At 43.7% G+C, this 10000-nt stretch overlaps 1 pseudogene across 1 annotated transcript in view; it reads right to left on the bottom strand.

Moving 5' to 3' along the window:
- Positions 1-10000, bottom strand: part of LOC143287165 (uncharacterized) — an 82147-nt pseudogene that overhangs the window by 27833 nt on the left and 44314 nt on the right. Inside the window, exons 5-7 of the transcript XR_013055921.1 lie at positions 3819-3990; positions 2227-2311; positions 81-241 (exon numbers count right to left, since the gene is read on the bottom strand). The product of XR_013055921.1 is annotated as an uncharacterized LOC143287165 (transcript). The remainder of the gene's footprint in view (positions 1-80; positions 242-2226; positions 2312-3818; positions 3991-10000) is intronic.

A 10000-nucleotide genomic window follows, 5' to 3' on the forward strand; every position in this document is an offset into this window, starting at 1 on the left:
ACTCCTGGATGTCCTTGTATTAGTTCTGAGTGCTACTACTAGTGAGGCAGAAAATTCACGTCTACCCCTTTCCCTCTCACCTGCGTGTAGTGACCAATCTTCAGCCAGCCGTTATGGCCCAGGTAGGAGTCAGGGTCCCGACCGAAGTGATACATCTTGACCTCGTCGTGCCAGCCCTGGATGGCGGACTCCCAGTTCCCGTACCCCCCAGCCACATTCTGCCCCACGGCCATTCCTAGCTCTGTGGTATAAGTTTTGTGGTCAGTGTTTAGGGGGGGGCGGGGATTGGGGTGGGGGGGGGGGGGTCGTTCGTTTGTTTTGGGGCGTGAGGGTTGGTGTGTGTGGGAGAGGGGGGTGAAGGGGGGGGGTCGGAGTTGGGGGAGGAGGCGAGGATAATTGTGTGTGTGGGAGGGGGGGTTCTTGTGTATTTGTTTGTTTGTTTTTTGTTTGCGTGTGTGTAGGTGTGTGTGTGTGTGTGTGTCGGTGGGTGGGTGGGTGGGTGGGAAGATGGGTGTGGGTGTGCAGCGCGGGGTGTGTGGGGAAGCAGAATTGAGAATTCATACACACACATGCGACCGATCACACACACACACACACACACACACACACACACACACACACACACACACACACACACACACACACACATTTTGTGTAGCGCTTATCTGAAGTGGAATTAGTCAACACAGGATCGTGCGGAGGTTCGGGGGAAGTGGATGTTGGAGAGGGGTGAAGGGGGGGGGATTGAGGGGGGGGATCGTGGTGGGTGCCAGGACAGGATGGCGAGAAGGCACAACAACAACCATGCACCACATTGCATGCTCTCTCACACACACACACACACACACACACACACACACACACACACACACAAACAACACACACACACACACACTACTGACAAACAGTACACACACACACACACACACACTACTGACATACAGCGCACACACACACACACACACACATACACACACACACACACACACACACACACACACACACACACACAAAACACACACACACACACACACACACACACACACACACACACACACACACACACTAACATCCTGACATACAGTACACACACACACACACACACACACACACACACACAGATACACACAGACAGACAGACAGACAGACAGACACACACACACACACACACACACACACACACACACACACACACACACACACACACGAGAGAGAGAGACAGACAGACAGATAGAGACAGAGAGATATATATCTGTCCATTATGTAAAAACTCACAAGACAATGAGATACACTTTGTTTTTTGTTGTCCATCTCTGAACATTCGAGGAGAATTCATTCCACCTAAATATTATAGACAACCTAAATTGTTTAAATTGAACTTTCTAATGTCATCAACCTCTCCTGAAACTGTTCGAAAATTTTCTCTATTTTGATCTAGAGCTTTCAAATTAAGAGAAATTGTAACTTCGTGACAGCATGAATTTTTATTATTCTACATACTGAACCGCAGCAATGTTTTACTTATTTATATGTTTGTTTGATTGAATATTTGGACGTTAACATGCATTGCAATGTAATGTTTGACTATATATATGAAAGAATAATGTTCACATACCAATTCATAAGGGGCCTAGGCCTATACATAAATAAACCATCTGGAATCTGTAGAGCGAGAGAGAGAGAGAGAGAGAGAGAGAGAACGAACGAACGAACGAACGAAATTTTATTTTACGAGGGTAAAGGAGTAAGCACAAAGTACTTGTTTACATCCAGCCCTCTGGGCAAGAATAATAATTGAGAAAAAAAAAGAAAGAAAAAAAAGCGAGAGTCAATTCACAACACCAACGTCAAAATTACACAGGCATGTGCAAACATAAACATAGAACTTATGTACAATAAAATATCGCGATAGATGAATAACAACGAGGACAATCGTGTAGGGACGTGTTGGAGAGCGGAAGGAAGAATGGACAAGGGGAAGAGTAAAGAAGGTGTAGGGGAGGCTGACTGAACAGACAGATATAGTGATGACAGTGACAGTGCTAGTGGAGACAGACATAGAGAGAGACTGATAGGGGAGGAGAGAGGCGTGTATATATATTGACAATCTATACATGTTTGTTGTTTATAATTTATATGTGTCACGTAGTCACATGTTTTTCAATAAATATGAGAGAGAGACAGAGACAGAGACAGACAGACAGACAGAGAGAAGCCAAGACCCACTGGGGACAGATCTCTCCTTGTCGTGCCCCATCACGCACTGTTTGGCCCATTTTTGGGCCACGGCGGCCAGATCGTCGTTCCATACCTGTCAACACAGACATTGGGGCAGCGGGAGATGGGGGGGGGGGGGGCGAGGGGGGGGGGGGGGTAGCACCTGAGTGTCACGAACGTCAATATCATCGTCATTATTGTTTGGTTCAGTCACGTGTGTAAACAATGTGAGCCTATGTAGTAATAACAGCAACAACAACAACAATTATAATAATAATAATGATTTTAATAATCGTGTGTTGCGGTTGTGTGTGTGTATGTGTCGGTGTGTGTGTGTGTGTGTGTGTGTGTGTGTGTGTGTGTGTGTGTGTGTGTGTGCAGCGGACATCACAAATAAATCATGAAGGTTTTGCTTCTTGTTAGTACTAGTAGTAGTAGTTGTACTAGTAGTAGAAGTAGTAGTAGTAGTGTTCTTGTTCTTATTGTCGTCACCATTATTATCAAATCGAAACATGATGTGTATCTCCAACCTCTCTCTCTCTCTCTCTCTCTCTCTCTCTCTCTCTCTCTCTCTTGAATAAATAGTGATATAAATCGTATTCTTTTTTTTCTTTTGATACGGAAATTCCCTGTATGCAACAAGCAAGCAAATGTCTGCACATCAAACGGAATCCAGAGAATCGTCCCCCTGCAGAATTCAGGAGGAATGCCTTTTAGATTGGATGGTCAATACAGTTCTGCAGGCAAGCAAGCACCAGCAGAAAGCCTAATTTTCATAATATTGTGAAATCGGATGTGACTGGGGAAAAATCACTCAATGATGGTTGAATGCTTTGGGTCAAGTCAACTTCTGTGATAAAGTGCTTTCTGAATTCTTCACGTGTGTCATTTTCATCCGTCACGTTGTTGGGGGTGGGGGTTGGGGGGAGGGTTGGTGGTGGTGGCAGGGGGGTTATTCATGTATTCAGAGCTTGTGAGTGATGTCAATATGATATGCATTTATTGAACAGAGATGGAGAAAAACTGGAAAATAAAAGAAACGAAGGATACTGTGTGCGATGATGGAAGGTCAGACACACAATGTCCAACTGGACATTTGTTATAGTTGTTACAGTTGTTTGATGTTTCCTTCTATATTGTGCCTATGTCTCCCGTTTTAATGCTTTATTTTTTTCCATTGCTCTGTATCTTTCCCCACCACACAGACACACACACACACACACACACACACACACACACATATGCGCACACACGTGCACACACACATACACACACACTATTTTTCACCTTCTGCCCAATACCGTTCCCTCCACCACGCCCCGCCCTCCACCCCCCCCACCCCCCACCCCTCCCTAAATACCTCTGGGTTTGTTCCCGTGTACCTTTTATCTACCTGTGCTCAAGCGGTGGCATAAGCAGCACTGACTTGAAGGTGTGTACCTTGTGTATGGAGAGAGTTACCACTCTTTATTGTCTAACTACACATCACAAAATATCTTCAAGATATGGTCACTACTATTGACTCTTTAAAAAAAATAATAAATAAATAAAATTTAAAAAAACCGAATTTTTAAACCAGTCGTTTGACTCGACAGACGTACCATAGTGGTCAGGTCAGTGGCCGGGGGCTGCACTTGACCCCGAGCCTCGTTGTGAAGCCGCAAAATCGTCTCACGTTCCTGTGACGTCACGCCTGTCTTGGTCACGCGCGCCGTCATCTTGCATGCACATGGTGTGACCCACGATGCTCTTGTAGTCTCCGGTGCACGTCACCTGATTACACACAGACAAACAACGGGTGCAACAGCCGAATGGTTAAAGCGTTAGACTTTCAATCTAAGGGTCCCGGGTTCGAATCTCGGTGACAGCGCCTGGTGGTTAAAGAGTGGAGATTTTTACGACCCCCCAGGTCAACATATGTGCAGACCTGCTTGTGCCTGAACCCTCTTCGTGTGTATACGCAAGAAGAAGATCAAAAACGCACATTAAAGATCCTGTAATCCATGTCAGCGTGCGGTGGGTTATGGAAACAAGAACATACCCAGCATGCACGCCCCAAAAAAACGGAGTATGGCTGCCTACATGGCGGGGTAAAAACGGTCATACACGTAAAAGTCCACTCATTTACATACGAGTGTATTTGTATTTGTATTTCTTTTTATCACAACAGATTTCTGTCTGAAATTCGGGCTGTTCTCCCCAGGGACAGCGCGTCGCTACACTACAGCGCCACCCTTTTTTTAATTTTTTCCTGCGTGCAGTTTTATTTGTTTTTTCCTATCGAAGTGGATTTTTCTACGGAATTTTGCCAGGAACAACCCTTTTGTTGCCGTGGGTTCTTTTACGTGCGCTAAGTGCATGCTGCACACGGGTCCTCGGTTTATCGTCTCATCCGAATGACTAGCGTCCAGACCACCACTCAAGGTCTAGTGGAGGGGGAGAAAATATCAGCGGCTGAGCCGTGATTCGAACCAGCGCGCTCAAATTCTCTCGCTTCCTAGGCGGACGCGTTACCTCTAGGCCATCACTCCACCTGTGAACGTGGGAGTTGCAGCCCACGAACGAAGAAAGAGAAGATACAGTGACAAACAAGCTGAAAATCATCACTGCGTTTTATTAGTTTTCTTCTTCTTCTTCTTCTTCTTCTTCTTCTTCTTCTTCTTCTTCTTCTTCTTCTTCTCCAGCATGAACATTGCTGGGGAGAACAGCCCGACTCTTTCATCCAGAGAAATCTACTGTAACTGGAGACCAGAATACAATGCAATGCAATGCAGCAAAGCACAGCAATGCACAACACAGCACTGTGCAATACGATACAATGCAATACAATACAATACAATACAGTGTAACATGGTAAAAATATAAAAAATGATATATGGAATGATATGGTCTAATATAATCAGATACAACGTAACATGATATGATTTGATATATATGATATGAAAGAATAGAACAGAATAGAGCAGAATAGAACAGAATAGGGCAGAACAGAACAGAAAGAATAGAACAGAATTTGATCTACAAAAACAATACACTGCAACATACACAACATTGAACAACACAAGATAATACAGCATAATGGCAGTATGAATCAATTTTGGTTCCAAAGACTGTAATGAAAGCTGATTTGGTCACATGAAATCATTAGTGAATTTTATACGATTTTTCTCACATTTTAAACAAATGTTATTGGAAAAATTCATTCCAAAAGCTGTTTTTTTCCCGACGAGCTTACATAAGTAAACTTTGTGAGGTCCCAACACGCACATTGGCAATGGTTGATAAGATAAGATAAGATAAGAATAACTTTATTATCTCCAACTGGAGAAATTTGGTCAGGTGCATTATCACAACATAGACAAGTAAACAACATGGGGACCATAACTGTAAAAGCCAACAACAGCCCCTACAAATATTACGAAGATACAAATGTAAAAAATATCACATACATCGTTTCATACATACATCCACACACTGCAGGTAATAACTAGTATTCTTAATGTAAAAACAGAAAGAATTAAGAAACATTATTTGAATATAATTATAAACATAGCCTACTATACTGCACATTGATCACATTCTGTGATCGTAGACAGAAAGTGTAATTTGATGATGTTTGAAATGATAATGAAGGAAGCTTAGTTACAGCAATGATACATACACTGGAAAAAAAAAAGATTAAAACGTTTTGCTTTCAAAGAAAAAAAAAAGGTTTTACGTATAACGAAAAATATTTTTCTTAATGTTAAAAAAACAAACAAAAAAAACCTTCAATAATGTTTGTTGCTGCTGTTGTTATTGTTGCAGTTGTCGTTGTTGTTGTTTTCGTTGTGCCTGTGCATACCCGACATGTGCTCGTGTATTTGTGTGTATAAGGTAGCATATCAACCCAATTCTTGAATTCAAGTCTAAAACCTCGTCAGCTGACTCTCTCAGACTTTGGTCCGATTCGCAGACCGGTCCTGAGTTTAGCTCTCAGACTATTATCAAATTCATTACGGACCAAGTATTGTTCTAATGTCAAGTGCATATGCTTTAGTAACCTGACAATTGAGCATATAATTTTTGACTGTAGCTTGATGAAGCCTTATGTACACGAAAGTGTGTCTTCACAAGTGACTGAGAACGTTGATTTTTTTACTTTTTGCATTCATTATCATTTGTTTCGCTTGTCAGTTTAACGACTTCTCTTTTACGAAGTCCTTTAAGTAATTTCCTGTAATTGTATTTAGAGTTGTTGTTTTTTTTTTAATGTTGTTGTTGTTGTTTTGTTTTGTTTTGGGGGTTTTTTTTTGTCTTTTTTTTCAAATTTCACCCAAATTTCACCCTCATTTGCCCAGTTTCCCCCAACCCTCCATTCATTCACATCTCCCACCCCTTCTAACCGATAATACTCAAATGTATTCATAAATACTTTAACAAAATGTCTTCAATCACCGATATGTGTGACGGGACATTAACTCTCTCCATACGAACGGCGAAAGAGACGACGTTAACAGCGTTTCACCCCAATTACCATCATCAAAATATTGCAAGCGGAAGGCTCTTATACTGAAGAGGTGAATGTTGACAAAGAATACCACAATTCTGACGACGGAAGCTAAAGGTTGGGTCATTGAGACACTCACTGGACATCCGAGGGGTCTGTGTAGAGGAGAAGAGAGGGTTAAACAAAATTCTTTCTCCGTTCCGATGCGGCAGAAAATGTTAAGCTATGCGAAAGCGTGCAAAAAGCGTGTTTGTCCAGCGAGAACTGTCTGCACGCTTGGAGGAATGGTTCGTGTGATGACTACAATGTGATCGAGAACGTTTTTCTTTTTTCTTTTTCTTTTTCTTTTTCGGGGTAGGCTGATAGGGCTGCTGACTGATAGAGAGCATTATACCCCACCCACCTCTTGATTGTGGGTGTATGGGTGGGTAACTGCGGAAGGGGGTTGAGGGGGATGTCAGGGAGGGGTATATTGGGAAGGGTGGAGGAGGGTTGGGGTTGTGTGTGTGTTTGGAGGGGTGTGGAGGGTCTCTGTGTGTGTATTTGTGTGTTGTTTTTCTTCTTCTTCTTCTTCTTCTTCTTCTTCTTCTTCTTCTTGTTTAGTGTGTAGTTGTGTTGGTGGTAGAATGCAGAATTACACAGCAGTCAAGCTGTGTGTGTGTGTGTGTGTGTGTGTGTGTGTGTGTGTGTGTGTGTGTGTGTGTGTGTGTGTGTGTCTGTGTGAGTGTGTGTGTGTGTGTGTGTGTGTGTGTGTGTGTGTCTGTGTGTGTGTGTGTTTAATGATGACTAAAAGTACCAAAAACTAATGCCAAACCTGCTGACCTGACATAATAATAATAATAATAATAATAATAATAATAATAATAATAATATTTCATTTTTATATAGCGCTATACTACAAGCATGTTGTTCCTGATAACGGAGAGCCTTGTCTTGTGGAACGAGAGAGTTTCAGTTTCAGTTTCAGTAGCTCAAGGAGGCGTCACTGCGTTCGGACAAATCCATGTACGCTACACCACATCTGCCAAGCAGATGCCTGACCAGCAGCGTAGCCCAACGCGCTTGGAACGAGAGAGCAGGAGAAAGAGGGTAATGGTGGGTACCAACAGTCAGGGGTAACACACAGAGAGGGAGGGGGGGAGGTAGGGAGAGAGAGACAGGGGGGAGAGGGAGAGAGAGAGAAGGGGAGAGAGAGAGGGGAGAGAGAGGGGGAGGGAGAGAGAGAGAGGGAGGGAGAGAGAGAGGAGAGAGAGAACTCAGAACTCAAAACGTTTTTATTCAAGGATTAAGATTTTAGGCATTGCCTATTCTTCCGATCTGTCCTTGCTAATCTACATCTATTACAAATAGCACACACATAAATGAAAGGAAAAGGTTTTCATGCAGAATTGTATACATAATGAAGAAAACACACACACCCCGCCCCCCAACACACACACCCAGAGAGAGGGGGAGGGAGAAAGAGAGGGGGGGGGGAGAGGGGGAGAGAGAGGGGGAGGGAGAGGGGGAGAGAGAAGAAGAGAGAGAGAGAGAGAGAGAGGGGGAGAGAAAGAGTGGGATAGAGAGGGATGGAGTGAGAGGGGGGGGCAGAGGGAGAGAGAGAGAGAAGGGGAGAGAGAGGGGAGAGAGAGGGGGGAGGGAGAGAGAGAGGAGGGAGGGAGAGAGGGAGAGAGAGAGGGGGGAGAGAGAGAGGAGGGAGGGAGAGGGGGAGAGAGAGGGAAAGGGAGAGAGAGAGTGAGAGAGAGGGGGGAGGAAGGGAGAGAAAGAAGGAGGGAGAGAGAGAGAGAGAGAGAAAGGGACAGAGAGAGAGAATGACAATCACAATGACAATGACAATGACAAATGTTTTATTGAGGGAATAATGGATAAAGGAGAGGGGAGAGATCGAGAGAGACAGACAGACAGACAGACATAGATATGGAGAGAAAGATGGAGAGAGAGACAGACAGAGACACAGAGAGACAAAGATCGGGAGAGACAGACAGACAGACAGACAGACAGAGCGAGAAGAAGGACTCTGCTGGGACAATTAATCAGTCTCTCCCTCTCTACCCTCCCCCCTACCCCCCTCCTCCCCTCTCTCTCCCCTCTTGTTGTGCAACAAACACCAGGCACAACACCGATCCACTTTGTCAGACAGAGTGTGCCGTGTGACAGGAGCTTAAAGCTGTACCTGTCAACCCCTCCCTTTGTTGTTTCCACCTCACGCTGTGTCACGCGACAGCAACAGCTTCTCTCTGAAGTGAACTTAACCTTTCTTTTCATATATTATCATTGTAACACCCAGACATGACGTAAAATAGTGTAGCGTTCTATCACACACACACACACACCTCGACCGACAAACGCCCCTGAAGACGTAGTGCCGCTGCTTAAATTAAAATTAAATTAAATAGCGATGCGAAAGCGGTCAGACACACTGAAGCGAGCGAGTTGAAAAAGTGGGGCGAGTACGGATGTTTTGGGTCAGGTGAGTGAAGAATATTAGAGGTAAAGTGTAAAGGTGTTTTTTGTGGGTGTTTTTTTGTGTGTTTTTTTTGTTTTTTTTTGTTTGTTTTTTTTTTCAAAGTGTAAAGAGTCTGTTTTGGATGATTTAGTCATATAGCCGATGGGATTTGTTAATTAAGCAGACTTTTATTCTCCCGATCTACCAGATCAACATATGTGAAGACCTGCAAGTGCATGAACCCCCTTCGTATCTGTACACGCACAGAATATCAAATACGCGCGTTAAAGATCATGTAATCGATGTCAGCGTTCGGTTGGTTATGGAAACAGAAACATACCCAACATACACCCCTCCGAAAATGGAGTATAGCTGCCTACATGGCGGGGTATATAAACAAAACGGTGGTACACGTAAAATGTTACATGTCTGTCTGACTGTGCATGTGTGCGTGCCTGAAATATGATTGATTGACACAGGAAACGAATGATGAGCGCCTAAAGGCAATTGTCAGTCGGTTCTACCCAGGTAGGCAGCCTGTTGTGCAGTTGTGCAAATGACCCCGAGTTTGCAAAGCGCTCAGAGCTTGGTCTCCGACCGAGGATAGACGCTATATTTTAGTATCCATATCAAATCAAGCATCGAGTGTTTGTGAACACAATACGTTATCCTACTTTATAATACCCACTGAAATATTTTGATGATATTCCTCATCTTTCATTGTAAAACGATGTATATTTTTCGCTATTAAGAATATACGGCGTTTAAAAAAAATCTCCATTGGCCGCTATATTCATATATATTCATGTTATATATAGAGAGAGGGGGGGGGAAGGGGGCGGGGGGGG

The sequence above is a fragment of the Babylonia areolata genome, chromosome 11 (genome assembly GCF_041734735.1).
Source record: "Babylonia areolata isolate BAREFJ2019XMU chromosome 11, ASM4173473v1, whole genome shotgun sequence".
Taxonomy (NCBI): Eukaryota; Metazoa; Mollusca; class Gastropoda; order Neogastropoda; family Buccinidae; genus Babylonia; species Babylonia areolata.